This window comes from Lagopus muta, chromosome 14 (assembly GCF_023343835.1).
Source record: "Lagopus muta isolate bLagMut1 chromosome 14, bLagMut1 primary, whole genome shotgun sequence".
Taxonomy (NCBI): Eukaryota; Metazoa; Chordata; class Aves; order Galliformes; family Phasianidae; genus Lagopus; species Lagopus muta.
The window spans coordinates 17,149,294-17,165,025 of NC_064446.1; positions in this window are offsets into that span (position 1 = coordinate 17,149,294).

The following is a 15,732-nucleotide window of genomic DNA, read 5'->3' on the forward strand; positions in this document are numbered from 1 at the left end:
CAAACAAGTTAAGGATTTCTGTTCCTCAGAGCTGTCACTAAGAGAAATGTAATGGCTCTGGAAATAGGGAACAAGTGAATTGCTCCCTTTCTTGCAAGAGATTAAATATACGCTATCCAAAAATAGCTAATGTACATACTTTTCTCTGGAAAATGGAGACAACTTCCAAAATCAAAGGTGTCAGCCAGGGATAGAATTGATGCTGCAGAGGCAGCACAGCCAGTCAATGGAGCTGTGAGCACTTTTCATAGCAAAACATCTCCAATTTTGGGTATGATCACGAACCCAAACTTCACTCAGGCTCACAAAGCTTCCAACCAAGCTAAGCCGTATAAGAGTGAGCTTCAGCAGGATGCTGCCAAGCTGTGGAGCTCAGTCCTTAGCAGGTGAAGAAGAATTAATTGGCTCAGTGCTTTTCGGAAGCTTTCCTTCAGCCCCCTGTGAGCACCTGGCTGAAGAGGAGGTCATTGGGTCCCTCTGCACAGCGTAAAGTCAAACCATGATTTTGCTAAACCTTAATGTGAGGCTTATGGACAGAAAGTCACACATTCGCTATGCGTGGCAGAAATTGGCAGGTATCTCCAGCATGTAGAAAATTTAGTCATTCACAGAATATATTTACGGTTGCAGGGGACAGTAACTATTTCCAGACAGGTTGATGATTAAAAACTTCCCTTTGCAGAGGCGTCTTCAGCCTGAGAAGAAATGCCATGGCTGCCTCGAAGAGCTGGCAGCAGCTCATGGCTCTGCGTGGAAGGATTAACTGCAGGTAAAGCCCTGAGCAGAGTTGTCCCAGACAGGGACTGCAGACCCCATGCAGCCTAAGCCACCCCTGGCTTCCAGGGGGTCTCATCCTCTTCCTCAGCACTACTAAGATGTGTATAAAACAGAAAACTCTTCCCACTGCCCATTTCTCACCTGAAGCTACAGCTTTTAGTGACCACACGACTGCCACAGCTACTAGCACAGATGCCACACACACAGAGCAGAAATCCAGGCAGGGACACAGAGCAGTGAAATACCAGGACTGAGAAAAACGTCAAAAGGTTGATCCAGAAGTGGTTTCAGTCAACCTCCCATTTGGTTTCCTCATTTCTTTCCCCCATACTTGTGCCCATTGCTGCTCTGGCAAAACCAGCATGTTTGCCAGGGCTCAGAAAGGGCAGAAATCAGGTGCCTGGATGCAGCTGCATGATGGTAAGCAAATTGGGTGGGTTTTGTTTTTGAAAACTGATCTTGTAAGCACATGTTTGGTACGGGTCCTCCTGCTCCCTATAGCAATAGAGGGAGGGCAATAACAGACCAAAGAGAGCAATCACTATAAAGAAGTGAGAAAACGGTGCTGCTTGTAAAGCACTGCTCACAGCTCAGGGGTTCCACAGGCTTTCAGAACCGTAAGATTGCTCTGGGATGGGAAACCAGCCCTGCTGCTCTCATGTGATCTCAGCTGGAAGTCCACGAAGGTCAAAGAAAGAGCCATGCTGGATGCAGCGCACTTACACGGGACTTGATTTAGAAAGTTACATGGCTATAACCTTTACAAACCCCGCCCTCACCGCTCAGCCCGGCCAAGGTCAACGGATTTCATTTTCTGAAAAGTATCCTCGCCTGGAAAAGCTGCTGTGAAATAAAACCCAGGGTGGTTTTATTTGGCAAAAGCTCATCAGGCAAGCTTTTCACATCCTAAAGCCAAAATCAGTTGTGCGGTTTGCATAAATATTCTATTTTAATTCCAACCTGCAAAGTTATGGGGATTGGGAAAGTAACTCAAGCTCTGGCTCATTTCTATCAGGAAATAGTAACTGGTGTCTATCTGCTATTAGCATTGCAGATGCCTCCAGCTGTTGTCCTAGGCTTGCAAAGCCACCACAGAGCAGGACAGCCTGCTGCCACCCAACAGCCGCCCTCCATCCACCATGGACCAAACTCTTTCCCATGGCACCACAAACTCTTCCGAACAAACCATGGCCAGACTTCCCTGCTTGCACACACACCAAGCCCTGCACTGAGCACTGAGTCTTCCCCAGTCCAAATAGAACGTCTGAAAGGAAAGACAAACATGTTGAAGATAAAGCACGATATTTGTTCCCATTTCACATCGATTATTCCGAATATTCAAAACGCTGTGCGTGCAAATTTTAGTGTGGAAGGAGTTATTTTGGGATTGCTGCCCCTCTGCTGTCCGTCACCCCACAACATCTCCAGCATGCACTGTGCTGCAGTGGATGGTACTAAAATGCTGATCCTGATCACTAAAAGCTGTCTGCATATCTGCTCATTGACTATAGAAAAGCAAACATAAAGAATGACTAATACTGCAATACTGCTTTTCTTTTTTTTTTTTAATTAGAAAGTGAGCAAATTACAAAATTTATAAAGGTTTTAAAGGTCAAAGGCACCATCAGCATTCTGCATCAGTTTTGCTGTTAGTCAGTGCACTCATGGATTCAACAGAACAGCGCTCCAGACAACATCTCCAGGCAGCGCACGCTCCTCGCCCGCACAGTGAGTCATTTTCTGAATGCTCAGCTCTTCCTTCAAGTTCAGTTGAATAATATTTGCTTAAAACTCCTAATTCTTCTCGGTGGAAATGAGTGCCTTGGCTCAGCCCCGGTGCATAAGGCGGCTGCAGCTCTGCTGCTCTCAGAATGATTGCCCCATTTTGGCAGCAGAGGAGAAATGGAGCTCAGAGACACCGTGGGCAGCACGGCAAAACCGAGCGACGGGAGAGAGGAGAAACACTACAGTGTGTAGGGAGGTGGGGCCACGTCCTCTGGGGGCTCAGACCTTGACGTGGGATATACATTACAAAGTGTGCTCAACTATTTGCACATTCGGTTGAAACTTAGTGAAAAATTCCTTTAGAAAGAAGGGAGGGAACATTTGGTAACACTGAATCGTTTAAATCCAACTTTTTTTTTTTAATCCTTGGAAATCATACAGAACAAAAAAAAAGAAGTGGTCCAGTCCCTTCTCCTGCTCCAAGTCAGGATCAATTATCGTTAAGTCATTCCTGATAATACCTGCCAAACTTCTTCTTAAAGACTTCCCATGATGGAGTTTCCTTAAGCTCTGCTGGCAGCCCACAGCACTGCCTCGCTATTTTAATCCCCAGCTAGGTTTTCCTGATGTCTAGCCTAAATTGCCCTCACTGAAATGGGATGTTTCATCAGATCTGCTTTCCTAAACAGAGAGCTTGGGTGTACTAAAAGGGGCCTGCATACAAAAGAAACAATCATTTTGTTTGTAAGAACCTGGTCCGTTAGAAAATAATACAGATCTTTACTGCAAAAACCCAAAGGAATGGCCTGACTGTTGCCAGTGCTCATGTGAGATATGAGAGTCCAGGGAGGCAAACTGCTGATTGGAGCACAGCACAGAAAGAAAGAAATCTCACATTCTGGAGTTCTGAGTTACTGCTGGTCAGTGGGTTTGTAACCCAACCCAAAGAAGGCAGCTGGGAAAGAAAAGCAAAGGAATTTTAGAACAGATCTCCAGACTTGGTGGTGAGACATCGGTGAGCTCAGCCCTGCAATGCAGGAGAGGGGCACCCAGCAGGGCTGGCCCCATTGCTCCAGGAAAGCTCCAGACTCGGGGTGGGGAGACGCCCTGCTCCTCACTGACCTCCTGGGGACAACATCCCCAGGCACATTTCCACCACCGGCCATGAGGGCCCATCAGCTGGCTTCGGATATCGCTCTTCCCATGCCTTGTGTGGGGTACAAAGCATCTGAGCTGGAAAGGCACGGGGTGCCTCAGGCTGGCTGCGCTGCTGAGTGGGGTCTTGGGAGAAGCTGGGCATTTTCTGCAAGAGTTACTGACACACACTGAAAACACAGCGGCTGCACCCCACAATAACCGTGAGCAGCCCCCGCAATAACTGCAAACAGCCCTTCATGGCCAGCAGCAGCAGGGGTGAAGCCCACCTGCAGCAGCCCTGCCACGATGCCCTGAAAGGAGCAGCCACAGAGTGGGACACTGCCAGCCTCAACCCGCCCTGTGCTGCAGCAGGGAACGACAAGCAGACATGTGCAGTAGCAAGAATGCTAATAGACAGGGCACATGTTTAACAAGGACAGTTTGGGGATTAAAAAAATCCAGACAACGGCAACAGCACCACCAAAAACCTCCAAACTGAGCAAGCCAACCAAACGTGATGCTCTCAGGAGAGCAGGACAGCCGAGTGCTGGGGCTGCACAGCCATGGCCAGCCCTGCCTCCATCGAATGCAGCGCAGGGCTTCGCTGCTGCTGCTTCCATCTGATCTGCTCATCTCCATCCTAAAATGAGTCTGCGTTAGCATGGCAGGGTGCGAGCAAGTGCACACAGATGGTGCAGAGTGCAGTGGGCTGTGCAGAGCACTGTAAAACAGAAATCAATTTCCTTACAGTCAGTGGAAGCAAGCCAGGGTATAGCTACAGCAGATGAGATCAGAACTGGGGCCGCATTATTTACTAACTACAATTAGGCAGTGCAGAGAGAGTAGAAGGTCCTTCTTTTAATATAGACAGTGATTTAGTTCAGTTCTTCAGACAGTTGAAATAAAACACATAAATAGTATTTAAATCAAGAAGTTAAATAGATGACAGATGCAACGATTGAAACACTGCTGTATGATTCTCAGCCTGCCTCCCTTCTGCTTCGCACTGTGATAGAGACAGTTGTTCTCAGACACCTTGAAGTAATAGAAAATGCTTTGCTACTTTAAAAGCAGTCTAGGAGAAGAAAATTGCAAGACTATTTTCAGGTTAATGAGTAAAAATTGCAAACTTCAAGATGAAGGTGACACTAATTACTAAATCCATGCAGCTCACAGCACTTCTTCACCCTGCATGTCTCCTCCTCTCATTGTGACAGAGCACAAGAGAGAGACAAAAGAAACGTTTGCCAAATTGATTATATTTTTTAAAAGAACTACTTCATCAATGTGCAATAATTTGTGCGCTAATTACTGTGCTCACTTGTGAGAAACACTTGTGGCAAATCATGATGCTGCTTGTGGCAACGTTTACAGGGATGCCACACATGGATCATAGACCGGCCTGGGTTGAAAAGGAGCACAGTGCTCGTCCAGTTCCAACCCCTGCTGTCTGCAGGTCGCCAACCAGCAGCCCAGGCTGCCCAGAGCCACATCCAGCCTGGCCCCGAACGCCTGCAGGGATGGGGCATCCACAGCCTCCTTGGGCAACCTGTTCCAGTGCCTCACCACCCTCTGCGGGAAAAGCTTCCTCCTGAATCGGGCAGCGTCTGCCCGGTCCCTGTTTAGAGACGCGCTTTGACTCTGCCGCCCCGTCCCTGAGGCGCTCAGATCGCGGACGGGCCGTGGGCAGCCAGGGGGCAGCCGGCCCACAGCAGGCGTGGGGCTGAGAGGCCCCTTCCAACCTGAGCCATTCCGTGATTGAGCACCGCAACGCCTTTTTGCAAATACATCCCACCTACAGCCTTTACCTATCGCTGCAAGCCGTGTCGCACCACCGCTGTCCCCGCACCCCCGGGTGCCCGGCCCGGAGCGCCCCGCGCAGCGCTGTGTCCCGGCGCAGCGCCCGCCGCTGCGCGTCCCCGAGTGCCACCTGCCGGCCCGGGCTGCCACCGAACTCAGCGCTCCTCCCGAGCATCGTCGCCTCCTCGAGAAAACCGGGCGGCCGCCGCGGGCAGCTGGCGCTGCTCGCGGACCCACGTCCCGAGTGCCGGCGGTCCTCCGGCCCCGCAGAGCAGCGCACCGCCTTCCCAACCGGGGGCAGAGGTGCGGTGGGAAAAAGGGGAGGCAGAGCCGGCACACATCCCGTTCCAGCCCCAGGAGGAGGCAGATGCAGACACCAGCCTACTTTCAGGGTGCAGCACGCTCCTCCCAGCCCCCTTCCAGCTGTCCCGTAGAGGAGATGCGGCAGCGCTTTGCTCTGAGGCGGCCCGCAGGTCACTCGATGCACCACAGGAACGATTTCGTTTGCCACAAATCAGCCACATTTTGAGCAATAACTGCTATGGGGGGGGGGGGAGGTGGTTGTGGTAGGGCTCCTGGGAGTTCTCCAGCTTTCTTCTGGGCCCCATTTTCCACATAGCTTGAAAGGACATCCCTCTGTGCAAGCTTAGCACAGCATCCAGGTGGCCAGAAAACTTCCCTAGGGGAGGAGAGATCAATTCCAACACAGAGTGAAACAGATTTCCTTCCAAGGGGAAGAGCTGAACACAAAATCGAGCCCCATGCCATCCCTCAAAGGGATCAGAGTTTGTGAATTCAGTGAATAAAAGTGTCTGAATTAAGGGCTACTTTCAAAGACAAGATGGGAAACAAAAGCACAGAAGCTCCCATCACACACAGGGGCCGAAAGGGCCCGACCTGGGCAGCACAGGACATCCCACCCTCCAGCAGTTGCAGAGGTGGGCTGCTCCTCCCTGAAACCTCAGCACAGATGAGACGCAATAGGAAACTGTTCCTGGGGATGGGACCATAGCATAAACTTTCTGGCTGCTAAGCAGGCAGCTGACATTTCCAAGTTCTCTTTACGTTTTGAAAACATCGCTGAGTAAGAGATATTTTCCATGAATATTTTCGCATCCTTCCTTCTAACCAAGAAACATTTTTCTTGGGTTCTTTTGCTATGAGAGTGGGCCTGGTGCTGTGGAGAAAACTCAGCTTTGTACTCCCAAACGCAAATATTAACACAAGCAGTTTGGCTCACATTTCCTCTGTTGGCACCACAACATGGGCTTTTTCACCTACAAGCATCGCTGCCGCGGGCTGAGCAGAAGTATTGAATAGCAGAGGAAAAACGCTCAGAATGGATCCAGTGAAACAGAAAGGGGAAAAATGAATATCCTGGCATTACAGGAAGAGGAAATTAGAGTAAATTGGTAAAATTAGAACAGCAGAGCTCAAGTTTCATAGGTTAGAGAACAGAAAACACTTTCCAAATTGTTAAACTTCTATGGGTCCAGAGCTGTTGGTTGGAGCAGCTGACTTCTCTCCCTCATTGAGTACGTCCTGGACTTGTTCAACACAAGGCACATGTTTTTCTGCTTGTTTAGTCTCTTCTTAGTCTTATTCAAGCGTGGTTTTGAAGCCAAGGATGTCTACTTACATACAAAGAGCCTTTTGTTATTACTTTCATTTTCTAATTACACAGAACCTGTAAAAAAAACCCTTCCAAGGATAAGCTGAAAGACTATTTTCTTTGGGAGATGCATTCTGATTATCTTCTTTTCTCAGAAATTAAGAAGTTTCCATCTGGTGCATTATGAAGCTTAGTCCCTTGAATGGTAAGAAATGGTTGGTTGAGCAGGAGGGCTCCTCAGGCACTGCTCCCAGGCTGGGGCTGCCCCAAAAGCACCTCTCCATCCCACAGCACACTGGGCTGAGGGCTCATACCTGGCACACAAAATTAGCCCAGGAACCAGCAAGACTTCCCTTCGTTCTCACTGCCCTGTGCAGCCTGGCTCTTGGCTACCTTTCCTTCTAGAAGAGAACTGGTCCAATGGCACATTGCACCTTTTCTAAAGCAACAAGTGAAAATCTGTTTAATTTCATTTGCTTTTGCCAGCTTCAGCTACCAGCTATTGGTAGGTCTATGCTTCCCTTCCTAAATTGCCTGTTAATGCATGCCAGGCCTTGCATTATTTCTCTTTGTGACAATCAGAAAGATTAACACAGTGGAAGGGCAATACAGGAGTGTAACAATAAACAGCCAATGCAGACAGGGTGGCATTTCAAAGGAAAATAAATGTGCTCACCTGCCTCCAAAGAGCTAGGCTTGCAGGAAAGACTCCACCAGGGAGGGATCTCCAACCAGAAATTCTTCCCCAGTGGCAGTCAGCCCTTAAATGAGGTCTAAGAGAGGAGCAGCCAGGCTCCACCTTTCTCATCCCTCAAGTAAATTGCCTTCACCTGTGCTCCCAGGGCTGACCGGGTCTTTTCCCAGGTGCTCCATCAGTGCTTCAGGCAGCTCCTATATGCTCTAGTTTGTTCTTGGTGTTGCCTCCAGGTTTCTTTATCCCAAGGGACCTCAGAAGTTGTGGTGCAATCCAAGGCCCTCCCTGTACTGTGCTGGTACCAGCACCTCCTTAGGACCACACAGCACCGATGGAGGGACCGGTCCCCATTGCCTCCCTGGGTCTCGGACCAGACGTTCTCGGGAAGCACTAACACACAACACCCCATTACTAAGTGCTGCTTTGGGCCAGCCAGGTTTGCACTGAGAGCAGCTGGACACATTTTAGCACATACACTCTGTACCTGCAGTTTGACCCCACGTTATTTCCATCTCTCGAGGCACAGAGAAATCTGAATTTTGTTCAAAGCAGAGCTGCATCCCCAGCCCTGATCTCCTATACCACTCCTGATCGAAATGAAGCGATGCTGAGAGTGCTGTTTATTTCCTTAAATTCTATTTACATGTTGACATTTGCAGCCATAATAACTTCCCTGCAGGCTCAGCATGCTGCAGGAAGGCAGCACCCCGTGTCGGTACGGAGCTGTGCCCATCTGCTCTGCTCTCCACCGTGGAAAGACAGCAGTGCTGCGTGTATTTGTCTTGTTCTGCTCAGTCGCCAGCTATGACCTGCTATTGCTAAGGCTCTACTTAAAGGATTCTCTTGAAGTTTCACCTGATTCCATCCCTCCCTGCCTGTCCCAGCTTCCAGGCATGCTGCACCCAGAGCATCTCCTGACATTGCCCTGCATGCAGCCCTGGTGTGCCAGCTCTTGCTTTCGGCGTCACCTCCACCTCTCTGCAGGACCCAGAGATGCTCTCTGCCCTTCCAGAGGAGCACAGCCTCATCCAACAGCAGCCACAAGCAGAGCATGGTGCCATTCCATGCAGTCATCACATCCCACAGTGCTTGTAACAGAGCTCACCCCTCACCTGATATCAGTCCTGACCTTTCCTTGTAGTGTCATTAAACTTACTTTGGAAGAGAGAAAACCTGGGAAGGAAAACGTTTGTAAAATCCTGAGCAAAACATTCTGTTGTTGGAGGATTTTTCCTGCATATCTATGATCAAATGAAAAGCCTGAGGTTCTCAGATGTGACTCGGAGAGCTGGGTTCATGGCCGGGCAGAAGGAACATGCCTCTCTATTGATCGGCCACTGTTACTCATCATCTTTTTACGCTATCAACAAGACAGGAATAGAATGAACAGACAGCTAAACAATAAGGAAAAGTTCTGCAGATGCTTAAAGCCAATAAAATAACTGCATTATTGACAAGGTTATCAAAATGTCAGATGTGCCAGCTCAGCTGGCATTCTTTGCCTTTTTATTAAAGTCTTATTACAAAGAAAGCCTGAGAGCCAGGCAGGCAGAATTCAGTATTCAGTCCCTTTTCTGAAATAATTGCTTAAGATATCTTTTTAAAAATCGGTTTGCAATTTGCATCTTCATGTAGATAAGAACGACAACGGCTTTGTTGTGCTTTTTTCCCCCCTTTTTTCCTCTTTTTCCTTCCTGGGAATGCGGTGGCACTCCTGTGCCTGAGCAGCACAGCATGGTGCTGCCTTTCCCCCGTGGCCCAGGGAGCGTTTTATCCCAGCAGTGCAAAGGCTGGGATTCCTGCTGCAGCACCGCAGCCCCTCACAGGACGCTCACAGCCATGCAGCAGAGATGCCCGCCCTGCTCCTGCCTGCCCCCAGCACTGCTGGCAGAGGTAGCAGCCCGCTCCATGCTGCCCTTCTGGCAGACGTTTCCCAGCATCACTCTCATTGCAGCACAGAGACCGCCCTGCCATCAGCCACCCCTGCCGCTCAGCAGAGCCAGCTCCAAGGCTTTGGGTAACCAAGCCCACCTTCGTCCTACAGCTCTTCTGATCTGGTTTAAAGAAGCGATAAAAATCATCTGGGCTCTGAGTGAAGCCATGGTGACAACGAGAGCACACCGCACCTCCGCTGCCTGGTGTGGAAGTCCCAGTGTCCGTAGTTCCCAGCACAGGTTTGCTGCTGAGGCCTGTGCTCTCCGTGTGGCATTGCCTTGGCAACATTTTTTATGCTTTGATTAAGGAGCAACTGATGCAATATTTCAGGAGACGGGGAAAAAGGATTTGATACTGAGAAAAACATTCTGGCTGTTCTGTATTGTCCTTGAGGACTTCGCCGTGTGCCGTCACCGAGTGCTTAGCAACAGATTGGTAGCGGCTTGCAAATCAATCTCTGCAGAGCAGAAAGCGCAGTATACACAATGCTGTGCGTTCCAATTCAAGAGATGCTATTGGGAAGCTGTATAAGCATCAATTATGGTTTTTCAGATGTAGTTAATTATAGAAGGGAGAACTCTGATCACAAATCAGCTTTCCTTACTCCCCTTTCAGCCTTTCAAAAATCAGAAGAGAATTACTATAGATTAGAAAATTAGAAACTGCAAAAAAGTAATTATCCAAAATTAAGATGAGTTGGCAGACGCTGCTTCTGAGTGGATTTGTGCCAGAGAAGGGAAGAAAAATAAAACTGGCATCCTCTGCAAAGTTTAAAATACAATTGCGGTTATTTTGCCATTATATTTTTATATATGCATACACAAAGTCTTTTGTTTTGTTTTGTTTTAAAGGAAGTTGTACTGTAAATAATTCCCCAGGAGTTCCAACAAGATGCACACAGGCATCAAAGGGGAAGAAAGCAGGCGAGTAGAGAATGCAGCTGGAGCTGCTGGGCCGACACCATTGACACCATTTGGGGGGGCAGGGCAAATCCAGCAGTAGGGTAGTGGATTAGGAAAAGGAACCTCATTTGTGTGTATGTATTCAAAGGGAATTTCAATTTTCTTTTGGAGTTTCTCTGCATTTAAACATCAGAAGCGGAGATGGAAACCTTCCCTTCGCCAGGCGCGATCGCGTGGCTCCGGAACCTGCAGCAATCCCTCGACACAGTGCTTTAAATTCTGCACTAATTGAATTTAAAATTAGTCCCTAGTGGGGCCTAAGTAGAAGCCAAGCAATTTAATGGTCAGACAATTAACAGCTCCGTATTAACCAGGCCTTGTGAACAACAAATGTTGCTGGAGTGATCGTGCCGCCTCACCGCATGTTTTGCTCTGCTGTGCTCTGAGGGAGCAAGAAGTGCAGCTCAGTGCTGCCTGGGAGAAGTGCTGCCTTCACTGCTGGGGAACAGCTGAATGCTGATCTGTGTTTTGTTATGACCATTATCTTTACCCCAGGCAGAAGCAGTTCGGTGGGCTCCCTCAGCCGGATTTTCTGTCGGTAACCTCGTGTTCTATTTTAATGCCCCATTATCACATCTGTGCCCTTTTTGGAATCTGTTTGCAGCAGCCAGGATGAAGCACGGTGCCGTCAGCAGCAGGACGGGCACAGTTGTGTAGTGCAGAACAGCCATAAGGTGAGAAACGTCCACTGCTGCACCTTCAGCACTGCGTTCTGCAGCAGAACACAGCTGACCACCACTGACCACCACAGCTGCGCTCTGCACTCAGTGCCTCAGGAAGGGCAGAACAGCCCTGTGCTGCTCGGACAGATTGCACCTTTAACTGCAGCCATCCCTCCGTTGTCTCCACACCTTCCATTCATAATCAAGTAGTGTGTGAGGCAAGGGACTGTGGGCTCCTGATTGCTCCTGCTCACATGAGGGAAAATCACTGAAGCACAGCTGTAACAGGATTTCTCTTAAACAAAAGATTTCTTGGATAAGATGGTTCTCTCCCCCAACAAGATTTTACCCTCCCGCACTCTTGAAAATGCAGTTTTTTCCTGTTCTTCCCCAAGGAAATCCCGCTCCAGCCCAGCAGAGCATTGCTTCTGACATAAGTGCTTCCCTGAGCCCAGATCTGTGTGTCCTCACACTGCTGCAGCCCATGCTCCACCAGCAAACTCCCCACATGAGTCCTTTATTTATTCTCTCTCAGATTTACAACCTGCCATATGTAACACTCCTAAAGTTGAAAATTAAGTGCTTCCATCAAATGCTGCCCATTGCATAAAAGCATTTCTTCAGTGCCTGGCAGGCTGCAGCTGGTTGGAGCGAGGCAGCGTGCTCAGAATTCTCCCTGGTGCTTTGCCTCCAAACAGCACCCAACACACGGCCAAAACGTTTCTTCCCTATGCAATGTGTATAAGGGAGGAGGAACTCATACCGAGTTATGGGAACTCTGTGCTGACCCCATGGTGTGGGAGTGACAGCCACAGCTGGCTTTGGGCAGCACCCAGCAGGATGGGGGCTCACCCACGTGCCCCAACCCCACACAAGGGGGCAGGCAGGCGGGTCTGGTTGTGTTTTAGGTAAAGCTGGTGAGATTTGAGGGAAAAGATAAGAAATGGGTTATGATTTATAAATACTCCACAGGTCAGTTCTGCTTTGTGATGGAGGATCCCATCTCTGCTCCCCACTCCCCAGCTCCTTCAGCTGGCTGCTGGCAGTAGGAGCTCTGCTCCTTGTGACTTTTTTCCATTGGCAGGGAGTGTCATTTCCAACTCAGACTGCCTCCATTTTTACAAGGATGAGTTCCATTGGCTTCTGCAGAAATATCTCTGAGCTGCCTGTGCAAAAGGAAACTCTGCACCTCTAGCAAGAGGGATGCTGATATGAGCCACAGGGTGCACCGCTGCTTCCCCTCCCCTTTCCTATCCCTGCTGTCTGAGGGTGACAGTTAAACTCCCGAGCTGCACTGAGATATGTGTTTGCTCTCCTCACTGTGCTGACTTTTTCCATGGTACAAAATGCGTATCTGAAGAAAAGGAAAAGGCAAATGGAATGAGTGTGGTGTGAATGTAGGAGGTGATAAATGAGCAGAGAAGCGATTCAGCAAAAGGAAGGAGGCTGATCTAATGTAATGCTGCGTACAGTGCCGTGTCAGATGGCTTCCTCATTTACACCCTGCAGACATCACCACCAACTGCTCTGCTCAGGAGCCTCCCCTCCATGGGACAACGAGTGCCCACAGCTATGGGAGCAGAAGTCACCTTCTGTGCCCAGAACTGTAGATGGGCTGCGCTCAGGCCTGAACTAAATGTATGACTTCCTCCAGCACTTCTGCCACAGAGATTGCCAAATCACTGAGGCCGGTGCTGGAGTTAGCACTGCTTCTCTGCACCTCGATTTCACTGAATCCTGCCTGGGGGACTCCCTAACTCCTGAACTGTCCTATGAAGCCACAGCCCCACCATCTGATGAGAGCACCAGGAAAAATAAGATCTGCTCCTCTGAGACCTACTGAGGGGACACCATTTTCACCATAGCCTGGTTAAATGAGCTGAACTGCTGCCCTAACTGAAGCAGGGCTGCACTCACGTTGGCAGCTTGTGGCATTCTCACCTCACCAGGAGATGCCATTTTAGCCACTGTGGCTCTGAGCTCTGCTGAGCCTGCTGACAGCACACCTTGCTGGATGCAGATGACTGCAAAGATTTAACGCTCACTTCCTTGCTCCTCTAACAAAAACTGCTGTGATTACTGACTACAAAAACTGTTTCAAGAATTTTATTCTTGGAAACTCCGCTCCCAAGGTTTATGTTACCATGTCTGCTCTGTTTGTGTGCTGCCTTGCAGCTCATAATCTAGCAGGGGCAGCTACAAGAGTTGTGTACAAAGTACTGCAAGCCTCATGCCAACAACAATTGCTGTCTTTACTGATGCACACAAAATAAATGCTTCCATTCACTCTGGGAAAGGCATACTTTGCTCTTCCCTCTGTAAGAGATGTGCATTTGGGAAGTTCTTTCCTTTGCACCATTTCTTCATTTGAGTTGTCAGTGCAAGAAGAAATATCCACAGAGAGCACATAGTTGGTTCTCTGGGTGTGCAATTCCAGCTCGAGAAAACATGGATTTATATTTTGTTTTAGACTTTGGGTTAGTCTCTGTTACATGTTTGAAAGGTCTTCAGGCTGAATTAGGCACAGAATCGTTTCATATGAACAGTCACATTTCGTAGTGCTGCTTCTGTAAAGGCTTTTAGCATTTTACTCTCTTAGCTTTCCTTTACCTCTCTAAAACAGAGGAAATAAGGGATGTCCTTCAGGATAAATGATGGCTGGTTGCTGTTCCTGTTCCAAACACACAATTTGCTGAGCAGTCGGTGACTAATGCTTCACTTACACTGTTGACAACTATTAGATTGACACTGCTACAGGGATTTATTCTGGGCATATGATAATGACTTGCAGGGTGTGCTGCTTCTTCAGTACTTAAGCAACTGTTTTCACTTCTGGTCTAATTAATTGCATCCAGTTAAAAAGGAGCTTGAACGCTGTGTTTGTCACTTTCAGTCATTTGACCTTCTAGGAACATTAAATGTGGAGCTTAGTCTGCCTCTATGCAGCTCTCCCTCACAAGCTGCATGTCATGAATGTTAAAATAATTAACCTACCAGGCCTAATTCCAGCGTGGGGACCTATAAACGTTCAGACGGGACTCCATCTGTGCTTGTTTTCTTGTTCTTGGTATTTGGTGCTTTATAATACCATCCTGTAACAAACTGGGGAATGTTCACATCAGACAGCTTTTGCAAACTGTATTTATACAGGGATGTTTACAGCCTGGACTGGGGAAGCCTATTCCTGCAGTGACCCAAAGGAAATTAAGTGTGAGCTGAAGACAGTGGGGCCCTGTGGGGCCTTTCCCTGGCTGTGGTTATGGGAACCAAGGCATCCTTCAGCCTCAGCAGCAGCTCTGAGTGGCCATCCCAGTGCCACTGGCACTGCACCTTTAATGTGCACGTGGCCAAACCTCAGCCTTCCTCGGGGGCAGCACTAATGTTCATTGCCAGCACATATAATTTAGCATCTGTGAAATGGAAACACGTAGAGAAGCACGCAATGAAGACAAACAAAAACAGCTGTTTCCTCTGAAGTAGAGTGGTAGTATAGAAGAGCTTCTGAGTTGTTGGAAAAAAGCAGCAGGAGGTTGGTCTTCATACCTCAGTGCTCTGCAACGCAAACAGTGCAGCGCATGCATGTCTAGTAGAGGGGTCACTTCACAGGGCCCAACATTAATGAGATAAAACCGAGGAGCCACGGCTGAAACAAAACACTGAGTAGGACTCAGACCTTGTGCACAAAGCTCACTTCTGTTCAGCTAACATGGAAGAGAGTGAGCAGCAGAGGTTGCTCCAGAATGAATTTGCCCTTTGGAGGATAAGACGATGTCCTGGTCTCTAGAGAGGGCTGGAGCAGAGACATAACAACATCTGGCCATGGGAAACCTTGCATCCCTTCTACTCAGAGGGAGCGAAGCAAACAAACCCTGAGGTCACACCAGGGAATGTAAGCTATGGAGAAGTGGCAAAACCCAGCAGTGTTTGGTCTGTGTATCTCTGTTTACCTGAACTAAGAGATCACTTTCTGAAAAGCTACTTCAGATAAAGGAGACCCATAAGTGCATTCTGAAGGTTTGGGTTGTTTGGAAGTGATTTCAGGGGACAGTAATTCACCCTGCGGCGGTGCAGAGTGCACCTGGAGTGCACATCCCATGCTCCAGGGCATGCACAGGGCGTGCGTCTCTGCCAGCTGACACTGACCTGGACACACAAAGTTCAGCTAAAATTGGACTGACTGTTTTCTTCTAAAGAGGCTGAAGGTGAGCTGTGAAATGGCTGTGGGACCATGGTGGGATGTGCCTCTGCTCACTGCTCCATGGGCGCTCCGAGGAGCGGCTCTGAATGCTTTACAGATGCCGTCAGTTCAACACGAGGGATGAATGTTTGCTCGAGATCCCACAGAAGGTCAACAGAGCGGGACACAAATTCAGGTCTCACAGATGATGCTGCAGTCAGCCTCGTGGGCCAGAGGAGCCCCAGCTCATC